General features: G+C 46.2%; 1 long non-coding RNA gene across 2 annotated transcripts; it reads right to left on the bottom strand.

The window, feature by feature from the left end:
• Positions 1–288: 288 nt before the first annotated feature.
• LOC141370446 (uncharacterized) lies at positions 289–10,516 on the bottom strand. 2 transcript variants are annotated; one of them, XR_012374474.1, is made up of 4 exons: positions 10,385–10,516; positions 8,683–8,777; positions 3,480–3,591; positions 289–486 (listed from the first exon to the last, which is right to left on the bottom strand). It is a non-coding gene; the product is annotated as an uncharacterized lncRNA (long non-coding RNA). The 2 variants fall into 2 exon arrangements; XR_012374473.1 differs by lacking the exon at positions 289–486 and having other exon boundaries at positions 3,082–3,591.
• Between the last annotated feature and the right edge of the window lie 10,348 nt (positions 10,517–20,864).

The following is a 20,864-nucleotide window of genomic DNA, read 5'->3' as shown; positions in this document are numbered from 1 at the left end:
TGCCCGCCGGGGGCCCGTGGCTCCTGGGCCCGGACGCAGAGCACGTGCAGCCGGCGGAGAGCCTTAGCGGGTGTGTCTGCCCGCAGCGGGGCCTGCGCTTGGCTAAGATGCTAAGGTCCCGCCTCGGGTCGCTGGTGCCGGGATTCGTTAGGGTAGGCCTGGGCTCCCAAGCTGCCTCTACCTTTCCGTCTGGTTATCAAGAAAGCCCACAGAGCATCTCTCCACTGCGAAGTGCCGCGGACGCAGCTCAGCCAGCCCCGTCCCTGCCCGTGGGGTGCTCACGTGGTTGAGGGGTGAGGGTCCAGGACGCAGGAGACAGCCACACACAGATGCTGTTGGCAGTGCCGGGACAGGAATCAGAGGAGAGAGGCCCCTGCCTCCGCTGGGGCTGGACGCACTTCCCGGAGGGGTTTATGCACAGCAGCTTTGCACTCAGAGCTGGAGTCTGATTCTGGCCCTGCCTTCCTTGAACCTCAGTTTCCGTATCTGTAAAATGGGAATAATAATAACCATCATCATTTGTGTGAAATGCTTTGAAAACTAAATGAGCTAAGATACAAAACAAAACAAAACAAAAAAGCCTAGCATAGTGCCAGGCACATTTTTCAAAATTATGTTCCTTGCCCATTGATGAGTGGTTTTGCAGATGGAGTCTGTGGGCGCAAGGCAGAAGGACAGACATGATGTCTTAAACTGGGAAGGTTAAGAGGAGATGGCATTTGCCACTGGACCGGGGATGATCAGTACATTTCTGCCAGGCTGAGGAAGGAGAAGGGCATTCAGGCAGAGGCCACAGCATGGGTGAAGGCCTGGAGGTGAGACCCCAGAGCACCCTGGAGTGGCTGGAAGAGGGATGCAGGCAGGGGAGGAGTAGAGAACAAGGCTGCACAGATGGACAGGGACCAGATCTGAAGGGCTTTGTAATCCTGCGGAGAAACTTGGACTTCATCCCCTGGGGGATGGACCAAAGGAGGGGTGTGAAGAGCGGGGCACCTTGATTAGACTGGAGGGTTAGAAAGAGCAGGTGGGTTGCTGGTAGGGAGGTGGGGCTTGGGGACTAGGGCAATAACATGTGGCTTCAGTTTGACCCTTCACACATACATGGCAGCTTTCTTTGTCCTGGGACTGTGGTCTCCTGCATGAGGAGAGAGCAGGGGGGACTCACACTAGGCACTGACTTCTCCTGGCCCCCTCCCCTCACCTCCCAACGTCCCTACATTCCCGGCTTTAATGGTCTGCCCTGTTCCTCCTGCAGGTATGTGAGCAGGATGGCTCTGGGACCCGAGCCACATTTTCTTTATCTTCTCCCTATCCAGCCCCTGGGTGCTTTGACCAAACCAGGGATGCAGAGGCCAAGTCAAGCTGCCAAGCAGGAGTTGACCGGGGTGGGCTTCACCAAAGATGGCATGTCCCACCGCCCCCGCCCCCAGTCGCCAGTGTTGTGTTGCTATTGGGAATTACAGGTGCTTGCTTTGTAGTTTGTGGGGGTTGGACACTTGCACACCTGAGACTCCTTACCATGACAGCAGCCTTGGCCCTTCTGCACGTGGCCAGCCCACAAGGCAGAGAGCTCACTTGTCTTAAGAGAGGCCCGGGGCAAAAAGCAAACATAAACATTTACCAAGTACCCTGCTCTATGCCAGGCTCTATTCTGTGTGCACGTACCCAATCCTCACAGCTGCCCTGCAAGGGGTGATTATCACCGCACTTTGCAAGGGAGGTACAGAGAGGCAAAGTGATTTGTCAAGGATTACAAAGTGAGGAAGTAGTAAAGCTGGGATTGACATTCAAGCCTTCCTGAACTTTCAGCCCATGTGCTTTCCCTGACTCACAAGGTTGGGGAGAGGAACAGGCCCCAATACTGGAACTACTTGACAAGAGCAAATTCCCATTCATTCCCTCCTTTAAACTTCCGCCATAGCCCTGAGAGATTATTCCCATTTTGTAGTTGGGAAAACTGAGGTTCAGAGAGTCAAAGAGCTTGCCAGATGTCAGTGGTGAGGCTGGGGTTTGAACCAGTTCTCATGCCCAAGCCTAGGGCTTGTCTGGGTCAAACTCATTCCCAATGCTCAGCTCACTCAAAGGGTGGGTCAGGAGAGCCTGGCATGGCCTTGTGGTCCAGAAGCTCACCTACCTCCTCCTTCCTCATCCAGGAATTTGCTTGGCACCCTTACTGGGACTGCTTCCCTTCCCTCCAAGCCCCCAAGTGTCCTCCTTCTGAGTGACTTTACCACAAGCTGCTTGGTCATCAAGAGCCAGATGGTGTATAGTCTTAGGTACCAGGCTAAGGGGTCTGGACTTTATCCTCAGAGCAATGGGGAGCTATAAAGGGTATTAGCAGGGGTGACATATGATCAGTTTTGTGCTCTAGAAAGATCATTGTCCAAACAAGAACACGTTCAGCTGTCACCTCCATAGCATCCTTCTTGATTACCTATGGCCTGTATCAGCCAGGGTCCCTGAGGGAGACAACATCTCCGGAATTGGGTAACTTGAGGCAACTTTAATACAAAAACTTTGCAAAAATATAGGCAGGATATAGAGAAAACTCAAGGGGTGGTGCAGTACTCCAAGGCTAGTAACACTGGGGGGGGGGGGGGGGGGGCGGCCTGAAGGTCCAAAGGGAGGAAGCCAAGCAGAGGGGAACAGACCACCCATGGTGACCTGGCAGAGTCACACTCTGTCCCTCCCTCCAGTCTTCTGCCGGGCTTCCCATTGGCCAGAGGGTAAGGAAGCCCAATAACGTAGTTCATACAGAGAATTGAGGAAGTGAGCAGGATAGAGAAAGGTAGAGAGTGGGCCTAGGACGGTAAATGGAAGGTACACAGCACGTGGCCCCTAGGAGGACCCTCTCTCAGCTCTGTGTGCCCATCAGATCTCCGGCTTCTCTCTTTCAGAGCACCTCTACTCTTAATGTTTACAAAGCTGTCCTGCCCAGGAGAGGCTACTTGAGGGTAAAGGTGGAATCAGAGGGCTCTCTGGGTCCCAGTGCCCAATGCTGGGCCTGGCCCACGGGAGGGATTTGGGTAATACTGGATGGAAGAAGGGAAGGGAGGGAGGGAACGGAGAGATGAAGATAACACAGCCCGCACTAAAGTGATAGCAGAGCCAAAGGTAAGAAAAAGAAGGTTGAAGAAAAGCTGAGGTCTTAGAATTTCCAGGTTTTGGTGACATGGACATAGGGCTCAAGGCCCACAGGGGTGATTGAAGATGACTTCAGGTTTCAAACCTCCCAGCTCTAAGGCCAGGCATTGGGGGGAATGGGTAGTAGCCTTTGGCCGTAACTTATGTGACAGGTCTGGCCAGCTGGAGAGGAGCAGGGCTGAGACCCTTGGGAACAAGCCATCAGCACAACCCCAGCCCCATTTTAAAATGCTCTGTTGCAATGTGTACTGAAAGTTCCCCTTGCATCATTCTGTCTGCAAGGTTCTTACTCAATTTCCCCTAAGACCGTCACCCTGCAGGAAAAGGGGGCAAACCTTATTTTGCACAGAGAGCTCCTGGTGCATTCTGCCTGGCCCACCTTTGCCAAGACCCTCCTAGCCCAGTGCTGGCCCAGGATGCCGTCCCTGCTCTCCAGGAGCCTGCGTGCTGAGGGAAAAAGCAGACATGTTAAAACAAAAACAAAAAAAACCATGACTATATGTGAGGATGTATGTTAACTAGACTTACTGTGGTGATCGTTTTGCAATATATACATATAGCAGATCATCTTGTACACCTGAAACTAATGATGTATCTCAATTATGTTTTTAAAAAGACCATTACTATTCAGCAGTTGTTTTCTCAGCTTTCTTTAGCAGTGCAACCTTTTCTTCAAATCCAGCCTTGTTCAGAAGCCCATGAGGTGACAACAGACAACGGGGCCGCTCTGGTTCGGCAAGGGTGGCCCCAGGATTCCACATGGTCATCCTCTCACTTGGGCAGCCCCCACACTCCAGTCTCCAGGGCTCTGGGAATGCAGCTGGAAACTCAGTGCAGAGTAGGGAGTGCTGGGACAGGGGACTCGACCCACCGAGGATGGCAAGGCTCATGTTCCCCGCACCAGGAGCAAAGTGCGGCTCTTAGAGAGCTGGGACCTGGTCACATCCATCTCACTGAGCAGGTCTGCTAATGGATCATTTTTAGAGTAACTATAATAATGCCACCTGTTAATGTCGCTTACTGTGTTTGGGCCCCAGTTTCCCTGTGCTCCATCCAAATGGGAATAAAAGTACCTCCTTCCTAGGATTGTAAGGACTAAAATAATGAACATAAAGTGCCCAGCACAGAGCCTAGCATATAGTATCAGACAAATGTTATCAATAGAAGTACTATGATTGACACTAAGAATTGGGAGGACAGGTTTACCTGGAAATGGGGCAACCTGTCCGAAAGCCTATGAATGAACATAATGGAGGAGGGGAGAGTGAAATACCCAGAGAAACCAGTGAAACCGGAGGGCACTAGAGAAAACAAACAGGCACCTCAGCGTGACCAAGGGTCCTGGAAGAAGCAGAGGCCCAGTCAAAGGAGACTAGAAACGTGTGTGAGGATCATGTTCAGCTGAAGAAGCACTGGGAGACTGGAGCGGGCTGGAGCGGTTTAGATTTTTCCAAAAAGACAAGAGGCAGGTTTCATGAACTACAGCAGGTAGTAACCAGTGCTAAACTTGAATGAGCATTTACTCACCACCAGTTACTATTCTAGCTACTTTACATGTGTGGATTTGTTTCAGCCTCATGACAGCCCTACGGAGTAAACACTACTATAATTAGCCCCATTTTACAGATGAAGAAATTTAGGCACAAAGGGGTTAAAAAAAAATTGTCCAGGGGGCGCCTGGGTGGCTCAGCTGGTTAAGCGACTGCCTTCGGTTCAGGTCATGATCCTGGAGTCCCGGGATCGAGTCCCGCATCAGGCTCCCTGCTTGGCGGGGAGTCTGCTTCTCCCTCTGACCCTCTTCCCTCTCATGCTCTCTATCTCTCATTCTCTCTGTCTCTCAAATAAATAAATAAATAAAATCTTAAAAAAAAAAATTGTCCAGGGCCACACAGCTAAGAAGTGGCAGAGCCAGGATTTAAACTGATGTAGTCTGGTCCCAGAGCCTAGGCTTTATAGTAGCTGCAAAATCCTGGCCCTTTCTCGGGTCAACAGAATATACTGCCTATTTTAAAAAGCTGTTTGGTGTCCCTTGAGAGAAGGAGGCATTGGTTATCAGGAACTATTGCTGAGTCACCTAGAGGGAGTGGTATTAAAGCACCAGTTCCCTTTCCGATGGCCTTACTAGGTTCCCAAGCTGGCCTAGGTGCAGGCCCATGGCGCTCAGCATAGTTCTTGAGTGTGCAGGGTGACCGGCAGGCACTCATGGGCCCTGCTAGGGAGGAATAGCTGTCTCAAACAGAAGCTCATCCTAGAGTGAGGGGTCCTGGTGACTCTAGGCTCCATTCCCAGCCTGGCCTTGTGGAGTTTTTTCAGTCAGCAACCTATACAAGGATTTTGACACAAGGCATGAAGGAGACACAAAGAAGGACAGGAAAACATATTTTATATGAGATAACCAAGACTAACATTAGATTTAGATGAGATAACCAACCTAAAAGCCTGCAGAAGAGTGTTGAATCTCTCCTTAAAAGAAATATAAAGTGAGGCACTGGATAGATGTGTTTCAGCCTCTTTAGTATCTTCGGCCTCCCCCAGGCTTTGGGTATGATGGGTTGTGAAACGGAGTAGGGTTGAAATTTTTGATCAGGCTGACCCTCTGTGGAAGAATGCATATCTAAAAACACACACACACACACCTCCACTCAATAAGCACAACAAAGTGCTCTCCATCTCTGCTGGGCCATGCCACCTTCCTTTGCAGGGACAGCTATACTGGCCTCTTCACTGGTCCCCTGTCTCCATCCTTGCGTTCCACACTGACCCCCAGCATGATTTTTGGAACACGCAATCCAACCATTCTCACCTGTGGCTCCCATAGCTTTAGGATAAGACCCAAGCTCCTTAACTTGGCATTCAAAGCCTCATGTGATCCTGCCCCTACTACCTTCTCCAGCCTTCCTTCATGCCTCTCTCTGATATGGATTCAGCTCTCTGGTCACAACAGGTCACTTGCTGTGTCCTTGAATGTGCTTTCCCCCTCTGGATCTTTGCTCACACTGTGCTCTTGAACCGAGGTGCCCTTCTCCCTTCTTGAACTGAAGAGTGTCTCCTTTTCTGCACCCTGCCCATCCTTCCTATCTTTATACATCTTCCTCCAAGAAGCCTTCTCTACAACCAAACACACTTTTTGTTGTTGTTGTTGTTGTTGTTTGTTTAACTTTCACTTGAACTTTAACACTGGGACCTGGGCTAGGAATATGGAGGTATATAGGGCAGGGTCCCGCCTTCTGGAAGTTCACAGCTTGGAGAAGTACATAGTTTGGAGAAGCCTACATTTTGGAGAAACAGTTTGTATAATTTATCTGTCTAGATTCCTCCCTCTCCCATCTGACTGTAGGCAAAGACAAAGCTGATTCAAAGATCCCAGCACCTAGCATGAGACTGGTATAGTGAAGACATCAGAAAAGAATGTATCGACTTCCTCAAGGTAAGGACTGGATCTTATTCATTTCATTGCCCACTCCCTGCTTCTGCAATCACATGCACTCTTGGGACCTGGAAAATACAGTGTGGGATTCTGTATTACATCTCATGTCACCCAGAATAAATTTTGTCATCATTCATTCATTCATTTATTCACTCATTCAATACATTTTTCACGTACATACTCTTTGCCAGAACTGTGCAGGTATTAGAGATATAATGGTGAGGAGAAATCAGACCCAGTCCCAACCCTCCTGGAACTTTTGAAGTTCAAGGTCAAATTGACAAGAGGCAGTACAGTCCTCATTGGAGTTTTCAGGGAAGGGGCCTTTTAGTGAAGAGACCAGAGACTGAAATGAATTTAGCCCTGACCTTGTGTATAACACTGGATATGCAACCTTCAGAACCCTGAAGATATGAGCTCACAGCAAGCTTAAAATAAAAGTGAAGAAACTGAGGCTTAGAGAGGTGATAGTGAGAAAAAGGGCTGAGTCTGGTATCCTAATTGATCTGATGCCAAAGCCCTCACTTGTTCTAATTCACCTGGGCCTGGATGGAAGGGACAAAGGGAGGAAGGGAGAGAGGGAGAAAGAGAGAAGCTGAGCTACCCCTTCAGTCCTGTATTGGGATGGTGCTGTGGAGGTGGCTTGGGCAGGAAGGTTAGACAAAATCTGGGGGTTTTCCAGCACTGCCATTGGGCAATCCCCAGAATTCAGTCATGGTTGTCCCTTCCCATGTACCCGGTGTTGAGAAAGAGGTTCAGGCCTGAAAATAAATTCAGGGGAATTTGAACCAGGGCAGCTAGCCCAGTGTGGCCTCTGCCAGGCTAACGCTTTGAGCTTGGAGGATTGTTCTCTACAGCAGTTTGGACCTTCTGTGGTCTGAAATTCCCTTCTTGTCTACACAAGGCTCCGGATTATGCCACGCACAGATAGGGGTAGAAATGGCTTGGTTACTCCATCAGGACATCTCAACTGAGATATCAAATATACTGGCACACAGTTGTTCATAATATTTACTCATTGTCCTTTTAATATTTACAGGATCTGTAGTGATGTCTCTTTTTCATTCTTAATATTGGCAATTTTTTCTTTATCTTTTTCTCTTGACCAGTTTGACTAGAGGTTTATTGATCTTATTTATTTTTCCAATAACAATCTTTGGTTTCAGATATTTTCTTTGTTTTCAATTTCATTATTTCTGCTCTTTATTATTTCCTTCCTTTGGCTTGCTTTGAATATAATTTTTTTCTTAAGCTTAGATTATTGATTCCAAGCCTTTCTTGTTTTCTAACATAAGTCTTTAATGCTATAAATTTCCCTTTATGAACTACTCTAGCTACATGCCATAAATTTTGATATGTTGTGTTTTCATTTCCATTCAGTTCAAAATATTTTTAAAATTTCCTTTGTACTTTCTTCTTGATCCATTGTTTATTTAGAAGTGTGTTGTTTCCAAATATTTGGGGACCTTTTCAGATATCTTTTTGTTATTGATTAATAATTGGATTCCATTTTTATTAGAAAACATACTTCATGTGATTCTAATTCTTTTAAGGTGTCGAGGTTTTTTTCAGGGGCAGAATATGGTAATATGGTCTGTCTTGGCAAATCTCTTTTTCTCCCCCCAAATCTTTAATGTACATTGGAAATGAGTGTTTATTCTGCTGATGCTGTGTAGAGTGTTCTGTAAAGATCAGGTCAAGCTGTTTGATATTGTTATTTGGGTTTTCTAAATCCTTGTGATTTTCTGTCTACTTGTTTTTCTATTAGTTACTGAATGAATGGAGAGAGGAAATTTGAAGTCTCCAAGTATAATTTTGGATTTATCTATTTTTTTCTTACAATTCTATCAGGTTTTGCTTCATGTATTTTGAAGATCTGTTATTAGGCTCTATTTATTTAGGATTATTATGTTTTCTTGACAAATTGGCCCCTTTATCGTTATACAATATCACTATTTCTGGTAATATTCCTTGTTCTGAAATCTACTTTGCCTGATATTAATATAGCCACCAACTTTCTTTTGATTAGTGTTTGATTAGTGTTTGCATGGTGTAACTTATTCCATCCCTTTTTAACCTATATGTTTTTATATTTAAAGTGAAGTCCTTACCATACAGATGGTCAACAGACACTTGAAAAGATGCCCAACATCACTCATCATCAGGGGAATGCAAATCAAAACCACAATAAGATATCACCTTCCACCTGTCAGAAAGGTTAAAATAAAAAAGACAAGAAATAACAAGTGTTGGTGAGGATGTGGAGAAAAAGGAACCCATGTATACTGTTGGTGGGACTGTAAATTGATATAGCCACTGTGGAAAACAGTATGGAGGTTCCTCAAAAATTAAAAATAAAAATACTATATGATCAAATCACTGCACTACTGGGTATTTACCCAAAGAATATGAAAACACTAATTTGAAAAGATACATGCAACCCTATGTTTATTGCAGCATTAACAGTAGCCAAGATATGGAAGCAACCTAAGTGTTCACCAATAAACAAAGGGATAAGGAAGATGTGGTATATATAAACAATGGACTATTATTACTCAGTCATAAAAAAGGATGAAATCGTGCCATTTGCAACAACATGGATTGACCTAAAGGGTGTTATAAACTGTGTAAAATAAGTCAGACTGAGAAAGCCAAATGCCATATGATTTCACTCAGATGTGGAATCTAAAAAAAAAAAAAAAAAAGAATAAATAACAAAAAGCAGAATCAGAGCTCTATATTCAAAGAACAAACATGGTTGCCAGAGGGGTGGGAAGATGGGCAAAATGGGTGAAGGGGAGTGGGAGATACCGGCTTCCAGTTATGGAATGAGTAAGTCACGGGAATAAAAGGCACAGCATAAGGAATATAGTCAGCGGTATTGTAATAGTGCTGTAGGGGGACAGGTGGCAGCTACATTTGTGGGGAGCACAGCATAATGTATAAACTTGTCCAGTCACTATGTGGTATGCCTGAAACTCCAGCAACAGTGTGTGTCAGCTACCCTCAAAAATAAATCAATGAAGTGAGGTTCTTAAAATAATAAATAAATAAGAGTGAGGGTCTTATAGACAGCATATAATTGAGTCTTAAAAAAAAAAACCAACAACCCCGTTTGACAATCTCTGCCTTTTAATTGGGTGTTTAACAAGATCGTTCACCATTTATATAATCATCGATATGGCTGGATTTAAATGTACCACCTCACTAGTTTTCTATTTTTTTTTTTAAGATTTTATTTATTTGACAGAGAGAGACACAATGAGAGAGAGAACACAAGCAGGGGGAGTGGGAGAGGGAGAAGCAGGCTTCCCCCCGAGCAGGGAGCCCGATGCGGGGCTCGATCCCAGGATTCTGGGATCATGACTGGAGCGGAAGGCAGACGCTTAACAGCTAAGCCACCCAGGTGCCCCACTAGTTTTCTATTTTTGAAATCTAATCCTCTATCTCCTCTTTTCTCTTTTCAAGCCTTATTTTGGATTAATTTAATATTTTATTAAAATTCCTTTAGATTCTACTACTGAGTTATTGATTAGAACACCTTAAAAAGTTTTTAGTGGTCGATTTGGGGTTCACAATATACATCTTGAACTTAAGTCTACCTTTGAAGAATAACGTACCATCTCGTGTACAGGTGAACGAGCCTTATAATAGTATACTTCCATTTCCTTGCTCCTATTCTGTGTGCTAGCTTTGTTATACACTTTATTTCTACAGATGTTATAAATTCTATATGTTGTGACTCTTTTTGCTTTGGATAATCAATTACCTTTTAAAGTGATTAAAAATGAGAATAAAGCTTTTTGTATTTACCTTCTTTTTTTGTTGTTTGTTTTACAATTTCCTTCAGTCTTCATTGTGTAAATCCAGGTTTCCACCTGCTGTGGAATGCACTCCGCCTAAAGAATTTCCTTCAGCATTACTTGTGGTGCAGGTCTACAATGTCATCTCTCAGAGACTTTAAAATAACTATGATTATTAAGTGGAGGATCAAGAGGAGACAAGAGACAACCTGTAGAAACAGATAGGGGATTTTAGCACAGAGATAACACCATAAAAAAGAAGAATCGGGGTCACCTGCATGGCTCAGTCGGTTGAGTGTTGGACATTTGGTTTCTGCTCAGGTCATGATCTCTGGGTTGTGGGATCGAGCCCCACATTGGGATCCAGGGTCAGCGCAGAGTCTGCTTCTCTCCTTCTCCCTCTGCCCCCCTCCACCTGTTTGCACTCCGTCTCTCTCTTTCTCTAAAATAAATAAAACTTTTTTTTAAAAAAGACTATTTATTTATTTATTTGACAGAGAGATAGAGAGAGAGCGCACAAGTAGGCACAGCAGCATCAAACTGGAAACAACCAGGAAAGAACCAGTGAACTTGAATCTAGGGCAGTGGAAATTATCCAAAATGAACCATAAAGAGAAAAAAGAATGTGGGTAAGGAGGAGAGAACACAGCATCCAAGAACTCTGGGACAGTATCAGAAGGTCAAAAGATGCATATAATTGGAATTTCAGAAAGAAAAAGGAGAGAGAGAGGAAGGAAGAGAAAATATTCAGAGAGATAATCGCTGAGTCTTTTGCAAATTTAATGAAAGATAACAAATCACAGATGCAAGAATTCCAGAGAATCTCAAGCAGAACAAATGTAAAAGCACATACACACCTAGATATATAGATCAACTACCGAAAACCAAAAGTAGAAAGTAAATGTTTAAAAAAATAAGAAAAAATAAAGAAAAAAAGAAAAAAAAGAAAAAAGAAAATAAATGTTAAGGGCAGCCAGAAAAAAAAATGAAATATTATATAAAAAGGGACAAAACCCTGTAGTTGCCAGGGCAACTGGAGGGAAGGGAGAACACAGAGTTTCTGTTTGGGGGATGAAAAAGTTCTGGGAACTAGATAGTGGTGTTGGTTATGCAACACTGTGGGTGTACTTAATGCCACTAAATAGTAGGCTTTAAAATGGCTACAATGGGGGGCACACGGGTGGCTCAGTCATTTAAGCTTCTGACTCTTGATTTTTGGCTCAGATCATGACCCCAGGGTCGTGAGACTGAGCCCACGTTGGGCTCCATGCTGGGTGTGGACCCTGCTTAAGATTCTCTCTCTTCCTCTCCCTTTGCCACACCTTCTCTAAAAAAGTAATAATAATAAATAAATAAAATGGTTACAATGGTAAATTTTATGTTATGTGTATTTTATCACAATTAATTTTTTAAAAAAAGAAACCCTCCACCCTTCAGCTCTCACTCCCCAATCCCCCATCCCTCCCAACCCTAAGCCACCATTCCTCTATTTTCTATCTCTATATATTTGCCTCTTCTGGACATTTCATATAAATGGAACCATGTAATATGGGATCCTTTGTGTTTGGCTTCTTTCACTTGGCATGTTTTCAAGGATCATCCTTGCTAAAGATAAAGTGTTTGTGTTCCTCCAAAATTCTTATATTAAAAACCTAATGCTCAAGGTGATGGTAGTAGGTGGAATTTGGGGGAGGTGATTAAGTTATGAGGGTGGAGCCCTCATTGGGATTAATGTCCTTATAAAAGAGACCCCAGAGAACTAGCTGCTCCCTTCTACCATGTGAGGACACAGTGAGAAGCCATTGGTCTGCAACCTGGAAGGGGGCTCTCACCGGAACCCGATCAACACTGACACCCTAATCTTGGACCAGCCTCCAGAACTGTGAGAAAGAAACTTGCTGTTTATAAGTTAGCCAGTCTGTGGTATTTTGTTGTGCAGCCTGAATGGATTAAGACAGTCCTTGTGCCAGTATCGGTATTTTTTATAGTCAAATAATATTCCATTGTATGAGTACTGCACTTTGTTTATCCACTCATTAGTTGTTATGGGTGTATGGGTTATTTTCACCCTATGGCTATTATGGATCATGCTGCTACCACCATCAACATTCAGGTACAAATTTTTGCATAAACATGCTTTCCTTTCTCTTGGTCCATACCTAGGAGTGGGACTGCTGAGTCCAATGATAACTCTATTTAACTTTCTCAAGAACACCCAGACTGTTTTGCAGAGTGCCTGGACTATCTTCCATCCCCACCAGTAGTAGTATTTGAGGGCTCCAATCTCTCTACATCCTCACCAACACTTGTTATTTTCTGACTACTTGATTTTAGCCTCTCTAGGGGGTGTGAAGTGGTACCTCACTGTGATTTTGATTTGCATTTTCCTGATGACAAGGGATGTCGAGCATCTTTCCACATGTTTGTTGGCCATTTCTATTCTTCTCTGGAGAAATGTCTATTCACATCCTTTGCCCTTAGTCCTTTAATTGGGTTATCTTCTTATTGAGCTGTAAGAGTTCCTTATAGATATTATATATTATGGATACCAGTCTCTTATAAGATATATGCTGTGAATATTTTCTCCCATTCTTTGGGTTGACTGTTCAGTTTCTTTATAGTGACCTTTCAAACACAAATTTAAAAATGTGGATGAAGTCTTTCCCAGTTTCCCATAGTCCCTGTGTTCCTGTGCCATGGGGGGGGGCAACTCTCTCCATGCTCTTGTCTCCCTGAGTGATACACTGCTGTTGGCTTGTTACTCCATGCTAGGGTCACAGTGGGTTCAGTGAGGTCTCTATTATGAGGGTTCAGCTGGGTCTTGAGCAGGCCCTGTACACCTTGGTCTGGGGGGGGAGGGGAGGGTTATCTCAGCATTCCTGAGCGTCTTCCCCATGGCAACTATCTGTTGCGTTGTATCTGTGGTTGGTCTTGGAGGGGAAATACCAGTGGTAGCCCACCTCTGCTTGGTATCATTGCAGGATCCTAGGCTAGAGACATTTCCTGTCTGTCTTCCAGGGGAGACAAGTTTTTCTATCTTTTCTCTAAAACCAGTGGATCTTGGCCTGTGTCCTAAGGGCAGCAAGAAGGTTTTTCCTATCCCTCCTCCAAGAGTCAGATGAAGTTTACTTCTACTCTTTGCCCAGAGGCAATGTATTTTTACCTAGACTCTGGGAACAAAATGATTTCTGTCCCGTCCCTAGAGGCTTAGGTTTTTGCTTGGTCAGAAGGGAGTCAGAACAAGGGATTGAGGGTTTTTTTTAACTGCCCAAAACCACAGAAGGCAGTTCTCTCAAGTGCCTCACGGAATCTTTCTTGCAAGTGTTGGGTGGAGGCCTGTGGAGAAGAACTTGCAAGTCAGTCTGAACCGCCCTTTCCAGCTGACATGCTGGGCCACACTAGATCTTTAAGATTCATTATGAGTTTACCTGATTTCTTCTTACCTACTTATATAGCAGCCAGCCACCTTTCTTCTGTGTCCTGACAGAGGTAACAGCATTTATGTGTGCTGTCTTGGAGGACTTGCTATATGAACTCCAAGTCAAAGAGCTCCAGGCATGAATTGGAGCAGAAGCAGAACAGTGCTTCAGGAGGACTCCTTCTTTGCCGTCTACAGGGACTGTATGTCAGGGCCTGAGGGGCAAGTACTTGGCCTTGAACAAATCCCCTCAGTCTCCCCACCTGTGCAATGCAGTCCCACAGAAGAGGGGTAAGGGTGGGGGCTGCGGACCAGACTGCCTGGAGTTGAATCCCAGCCTCACACCATACAGCAGAGTGACCCCCCCCCCCAGGTGAATTACTCAACGGCTCTCTGCCTCAGTTACCTTATCTATCCAATGTGGATAATAATAAAACCTATCTCTATCTATGATGCCTGGCATATAACATTAGGTACTATCATCATTAGTAGTACCAGTAGTAGCAGTAGTAGTAATAGTAGTACCAGTAGTACCAGCAGTAGCAATAGTAGTAGCAGCAGTAGTAATAGTAGTACCAGTAGTAGCAGTAGTAGTAATAGTAGTAGCAGCAGTAGTAATAGTAGTAGCAGCAGTAGTATCATACTAAAAGTAGCAGCGTTATTAATATTACTATTCTTCTTGATGATCTCCAAGTTTCCTTCTACTACTATTTGTGATATATGAAGCATTTATTCATTTATTTTGATAAGAGGATCTGCCAGGTAGGCCAGGTAATAAAATGACTCCCCTGGGAAGGGGAGGGCAGGCCTCCATTTGTTGTATGACCTTTGCTCAGACCCTGGCCAACTCTGAGCACAGACATCCTTCTGTAGAGTGCAGATTGAACTGACAGGCTGGAACTAGTTGAATCTGTGTCAGGGAGTAGGGCGGGGAGGGAATCAAGGGATAGCTTTGGAGCTGTCAGCCCAAGGCATCATGATGCCTATTTCTCTAAATTACACATCGCAGAAGATGGGGAATCAGAGCCCTCATGTTCACAGAGCACTTGAATCATCACAATTCACTCATATTCCTGATCTCATTTAGCTGTGACAAGGGCTGCTTTGGAGGTGTGTGTCAGGGATCGTTGATCCCAATTTGATAGTTAGCAGAGTGAGATCCAAAGAGGGATTAGGCCAAGGTCACCCAGGGAGATCAAGATAGAACTGGGCCGGAACCCAGGATCCAGACTTGGTGCTTTTCCGTCAACTCCAGGCAGTTGGGGGCCTGCTGCCATGCATTTTCCCTGCAGGTTGTTCCTCCCTCTGTGGAAGGGCGGGTAGGATCCATCGAAGCAGAGAGGCCTGAGTAGGGAAGTCTGGAAGGGCGATAGTTGGAGCTGCTCATTGTCCCCAGCGCCAGATAACAGCATCCCCAGGCGGGGGGGGGGGGGGCATGGGGTATCCTCTTTTGCAGCTTCCTGCCCCATGGGCCTGACCGGGTCATAAGAGTTCTGTTGAATGAAGAATGAAGAAGAAAAAAATTCTCTTCCATTTTTATTCAGGCTTATGGAATCCTAACCCTTCAGGGCCCGGGATGAGCCTTGAGTCCCCGGAAACTACTAATAAATATTTGTTAAAGGGCTCATACCACCAAACCCAAGTCTTGCACAGATTCAAACAAACAAACAAACAAACAAACAAACAAACACAAGGGGGGAGGGGAGAATGGGAAGTTACTGTTTAATGGATATAGTGTTTCCGTTTTAGAAGATGAAAGAGTTCTGGGAATGGATGTTGGTGATCATTGCAACAACGTGAACATATTTAATGCCACTGAACCTGAACCATACACTTTAAAATGGTTAAGATGGCTCCCTCAGAGCCTTCAGGAGGAACCAACACTGTGGACAACTTGACTTTGGACTTCTGGCTTCCAGAACTGTGAGAGAATAAATGTCTGTGTTTTAAGTAAAAAAAAAAAAAAAAAAAAAATTAAGATGGTAAATTTTGTGTTACTTATATTTCACCATCGTTTAAAAATTTTGAAAAGAAAATTGACAAAAATACATTTTCTAGCCCGAAGAAACAAAACAAGATTAAGCCTGCATTATTTCTATCCATTTTACCAAATGGAAAGGAAATGCAGTTGGGCTATGCTCTTCAGCAGACCCTGTCAGACACACAGACACACACGCATCCTTACCCTGGATTAGCCCACCCATCGTGAGGACCCAATAGGCACCCAGCCCCGGCCTGGAGCCCCCAGGGGCACTGTGGTCTTCTTTCTGAAGCCAAGGGAGGAATTAGAGGTCGGGCAGGTGGGACAGGGAGGAGGGAAGCCCTTTAAGCTCTCCCTTCACCAGATGGTGTCTCCTTGGTGCCTCATCCTCTGGCTTTGACAAAGGGTAGGGGTTGTCTCAAGTCCATATAGCCACAGGGCCCAGCCAGTTCTACAACCCTGGGATGGCACATAACAGGAGCACGAAAGCCCTCAGCTACTCAAACCTCGCTGTGTGCTGGGTGTGTGTGAACCTCTTTAATCCTCACAACCAATCGTGAGGCCAGTCTTGCAGTCCTCCGCAGTGACAACTGAGGAAACTGAGGCACACACGGGGTAAACAGCTGGCTCATTCAGTGTGCCATGAGCATAAGAAGCAGGTTTGAGGCTTGAATCCTGTGCTCTGAATGTCATGATTCTCCATGCTCTACAGCAGGCCTTCCACAGATGGGGAAATGGGCCCCTTAGGGTCAGTGGACCGCCTTAGTAGTCACTCAGCCAGGCATTGGCAGAGCTGCCCATGGGATCCGGATCTCCCAATACCCAGGATGGTGCCCTTCTACCAAATGAGGCCTCACCTGAGAACGAGAAGGTCTAGATTTCGTCCACTGGGACCCCGGGGATCTGCCTCCCAGCTGTGCATCCTAAGGGCAGTGAGCGGAGTTGGCAGAGCGGTTTCTGCCTGGCTGGCTTCCACCTTGGAAGATTTCTGTTTTCCTGCTTTCTGACTCTGGGTACTTTCTTTTCCAAGAAGAGATGAGGGTTTAAGGGGACACTCTCAGGAATGGGGTACCGAAGCAGGCCAAAGCAACCTTCCTAACCCAAGGCTGTTGGCCATGTTGCAGAGAGGGCCTGGGACCCGCAGGGCAGGTGGGGAGGGTGGCAGCAAGGTGGGGCTCTGGAGGGGAAGGGCAGGAGTCCGGCCTCTGGAGACACACGTCCCCTCTCCGGGTCCCAACACCCTTTGTTCAGCGGGGTGGGGGAGAGAGTTGGGCTAAGTGGTTTCTAAGCCCCTCTCCCTGTTTTAGGTCGGGCTCCTTAGAAGCCGAGCTTGAGAAGAGGGGCCCCTGTGAGACTGGTTTTTTGAGGAAATGCCCACTGGAGAAACTGGAGAGGGGGTTGGGGCGGTAGGCCAAGGAAGGCAAAGAAGCTAAACAGGGTGTGATTCTAAACTCAGAGCAAGCATGGTTGGGTCCTGGGAAAACGCCCCCCGAGGGTGCCCCAGCTTAGAGCGAGGCAGCTGGGCTTTCACTGATTGGCCTGGGCCAAGGGTTACCTGGGGCGGGGCAGGGCAGCAGCGGAAGGATGAGAGCCCAGCTGTTTATCATCCTCTGCACGTGGGGAAGAGTAGTCCCAGGCGAGCCCGAGAGAGTTGCAGGGCAGGTGGTTAAAAGGAGAAGTTGACAGGAACATGGACTGGGGCCCATAGCAATGATCAAAGGGATCAGTGGCGCGCTGACAGTGGCCCCAGCACCGCCTTCAGGTTTCATCCTAATATTTCAGATCCTGGGTCTTTCCCAACAGCATCAGATGGATGAGAAAAAGGGGTGAGGGCGCCGATAGACTGAGAGCCTGAAGCCTGTTGCTCGAGTGGGCGCTTTGGCACGAGGCTGGAGGGTACCAGGGAGCGTCAAAGGACCAGATGTCACAGGCTGTCAGGGCTAAGGGGGTTTGACGACCCTCTCAACTCCTGCCTTTACCCATGTGCACAGTCCTGCACACTCAGACACATGGGGCACAGGAACGCACCTGCGTGGATGTGCACGGAAGCCAAGGCCCTGAGGCACATGGACATGCGCACGTAGACTCACACACAGGTGTGTACACGCTTTCACACCCGCCCATGTACATACATGGTTACTCTTTTTTTTTTTTTAAAGATTTTATTTATTTGAGAGAGAGAGAGAGTGAGAGAGAGCACAAGCAGGGGGAGTGGCAGAGGGAGAGGGAGAAGCAGATTCCCGGCTGAGCAGGGAGCCCGACTCTGGTCTCGATCTCAGGGATCATGACCTGAGCTGAAGGCAGACGCTTAACCAGCTGAGCCACCCAGGCGCCCCCATACGTGGCTACTCTTACAGAGACGTATCCGTAGACATTCACACTCACTTGTGCGCACATATTCTTGAGCTTGCACTGGAAGCATGGCCAGCCAGGTCCTCTCTATTTCTGGCTTTCAGGGGAGGGCAAGGGAGGGGGATGGGGAGGGCCCAGAGCCAGGCCAGTTGCAGCTGGCTACTAAAGACTGACCTTTGGCTACAATGGTCCGGATCACACCAGTCCCAGACCCCAGGCTCGTGTCTGAATGGGTTACTTGTAGAGGACTGATAAAAGTGTCTGGAAACTTAGCTGCTGCCCCCCTGCCCCCTCCTTGTCCCCCCAAGTTTCCACTCCCACCTTTGACCCAGGCCTTTGTCCATCAGTGGATCAGAGGCCTCCTGCCCCTGTTGTACGGGTGGTGATCTGTGGTCCAGGGAAGGAAATTAACTGGGGCTCCTGACACGTAGCCCGCTTCCTCCTCAAGTGGCAGCAACCAGCAGGAGCATTGGCATTCACAAGCGCGGCTATCAGCGCAGAATCGGACTGACCCCAGCTCTGAGGGGCTCCCAGTCTTGTGGAGGTCACAGGCATTTAAAAAGTGTGATCTGTGCTGGGCTGGAAGGAAACGTCTGAGGAAGCCCAGAGGAGACACCTAACAGCCTGGAGGGAGGGGGATCGGGGAGGGTTTTCTGAGGGAGATGATGTCTAAAACAACTTAAAAGATCAAGAGGAATTGGGTATGGGTAGGAGGAGTAGGGTAAAAGGCATTTTAGGCAGAGGTAACAACTTGTGCAAAATGCTGGCACTGGGGGAAGCAAGGTGCCCCTAGGGAGACGTTCAGCAAGGCTGGAGGAGGGTATGAGTAGGTCAGAAGGAAGGCAGGAGCCTTGCTCCTGCTACGAGCCAGGCAGCCAGAGGGCAAGGAGAAGCCATGGGGAAATTTTAGCCAGGGGCAATGATTGTGTCAGAGCTACTCTATGAAGATCTTTCAGACTCCAAAGGGCAAGGTGAATCTGGGAACGGCTTAAGACAGATCTGAGATGGAACACAGGGCAACTGATGGAGTGGGGGCTGGTAGAAGCTTTGCAGGTCAAGAGGAAAATCAAGGAAATTATGTAGGAGACAAAGAGAGGAAACAAGAGAGGAAACAAATTTCCACAAAAGTTTGACTGACAAAATTCAAAGTAAATAATAGAGCACAGTTTTTTTTGGTTTTTTTGTTTGTTTGTTTTTTTGTTTTTTTGTAATGCAGGTCTACTAATGAGAAGAATGGAATTTTTTTTGGAGGATGACATTTCACTTAGGTGGGGCTCAAAGTCAGTGTTTCTTACCATCAAATTGATTGCAATGTTCATCGGTAAAAATCACTCTCAGCTCATGGGTTATTTAAACACAGGCTGCAGTTTGTTGACCCCTGGTCTAGACTCATGGGGCCCGGGTAGAAGCAAGTGAGAAACGAAGGAGTCTCCTCTGTCCCCTGCTCCACCCAACAAATCACAGAGCCTCAACCTCCCCATGAAAGCTGCTCCTATGAGAGGGGGCTATTGCTTCCAGTTAAAAGGTACCCTTGTTACTGGGAGGGACCGAGATCCTTCAGCCAATAGGCAGTATAAACATCTGTAATCATAACATCTCAGGGCAGGAGGGAGCGATGTCCCTCTCCAGGCCTCTCCCAGGGCAGGACTAAGGTCCACGTGTTTCATGGAGTCGCACTATATCCTAAATACGGAAAGTAACGTGTGAGGTCACACTGCAAGTTGCAGACAGTTGAGATTTGGACCCAAGTGTTAGGATTCCCAGCTGGGTTTCCTTTCCCTATACCACCACGTCCTGGCCATGGACCCCACTGATTGGGCGGGCGGGGTCCAGGGGGAAGGAGTAATATCAGGACTCCTCTGCCTGGGACAGCACACCCTTCGGGCTCCTGCCTCCTGCAGGGAGCAGTCTGGTGGCAGATCAGGCCTCCTCGTTTACATACATTTACACATCACTTCTGGATGAGGAACCTGAGGTTTGGAGAGAATCCATAATTTGCTTGGCATCTCAAATAGGCTAAAATTTGGCCCCCTGAAAGATATCCTGGTCTTAGTCCCTAAGAACCTGTGAATATTACCTTACATGGAAAAAAAAAAAAAAGGGTCTTTGCAGGTGTGATTAAATTATGGATCCTGAGATGAGAAGATTATCCTCAATTATCTGGAGGGGCCCTAAATATAATCACATGTATCCTTATAAGAAAGACGCAGAGATATAGAGGCAGAAGGTGATATGATAATGAACAGAGGAAGATGGAAGAAGAGCCCAGGAGCTAAGGAATTTATACAGTTCTAGAAGCTGGAAAAGACAAGGAAACAGATTCTTCCAGAGGGAGCACAGCCTTATGAACCCCTTCTGAAACTGACACCAGTGCAGCTGATTTCAGATGTCCGGCTTCCAGAAATGTGAGAGAGTACATTTCTGTTGTCTCAAGTGACCAAGTTTGTGGTGATTTGTTATAGCAGCCTCAGAAAACTAATAAGGCATTCTGCAGAGATTTTTCCAAATTAATTATTTAAATTAAAATAAACTTTTAAATCTTAGAATAATTTTAGATTTACAGAAGAGTTGCAAAGACAGTGTAGAGAGTAACTTATGTACCCCTCCCCCGGGTTCTGCGACTGTTAGCATCTTACTTTACTGTGGTACATTTGTCACAACTAAAGAGCCAACATTAGTTTTAGTTAAAATCCAAAACTTTATTTAATTTTCACTGGTTTGGGGGCGCCTGGGTGGCTC

Source organism: Callorhinus ursinus, unplaced genomic scaffold (assembly GCF_003265705.2).
Source record: "Callorhinus ursinus isolate GAN/ISIS: 27379988/994484 unplaced genomic scaffold, GSC_fseal_2.0 scaffold35, whole genome shotgun sequence".
Lineage (NCBI taxonomy): Eukaryota > Metazoa > Chordata > Mammalia > Carnivora > Otariidae > Callorhinus > Callorhinus ursinus.
The sequence above is the reverse complement of the archived record's forward strand: the minus strand, read 5'-3'. Positions and strand labels throughout refer to the sequence as shown.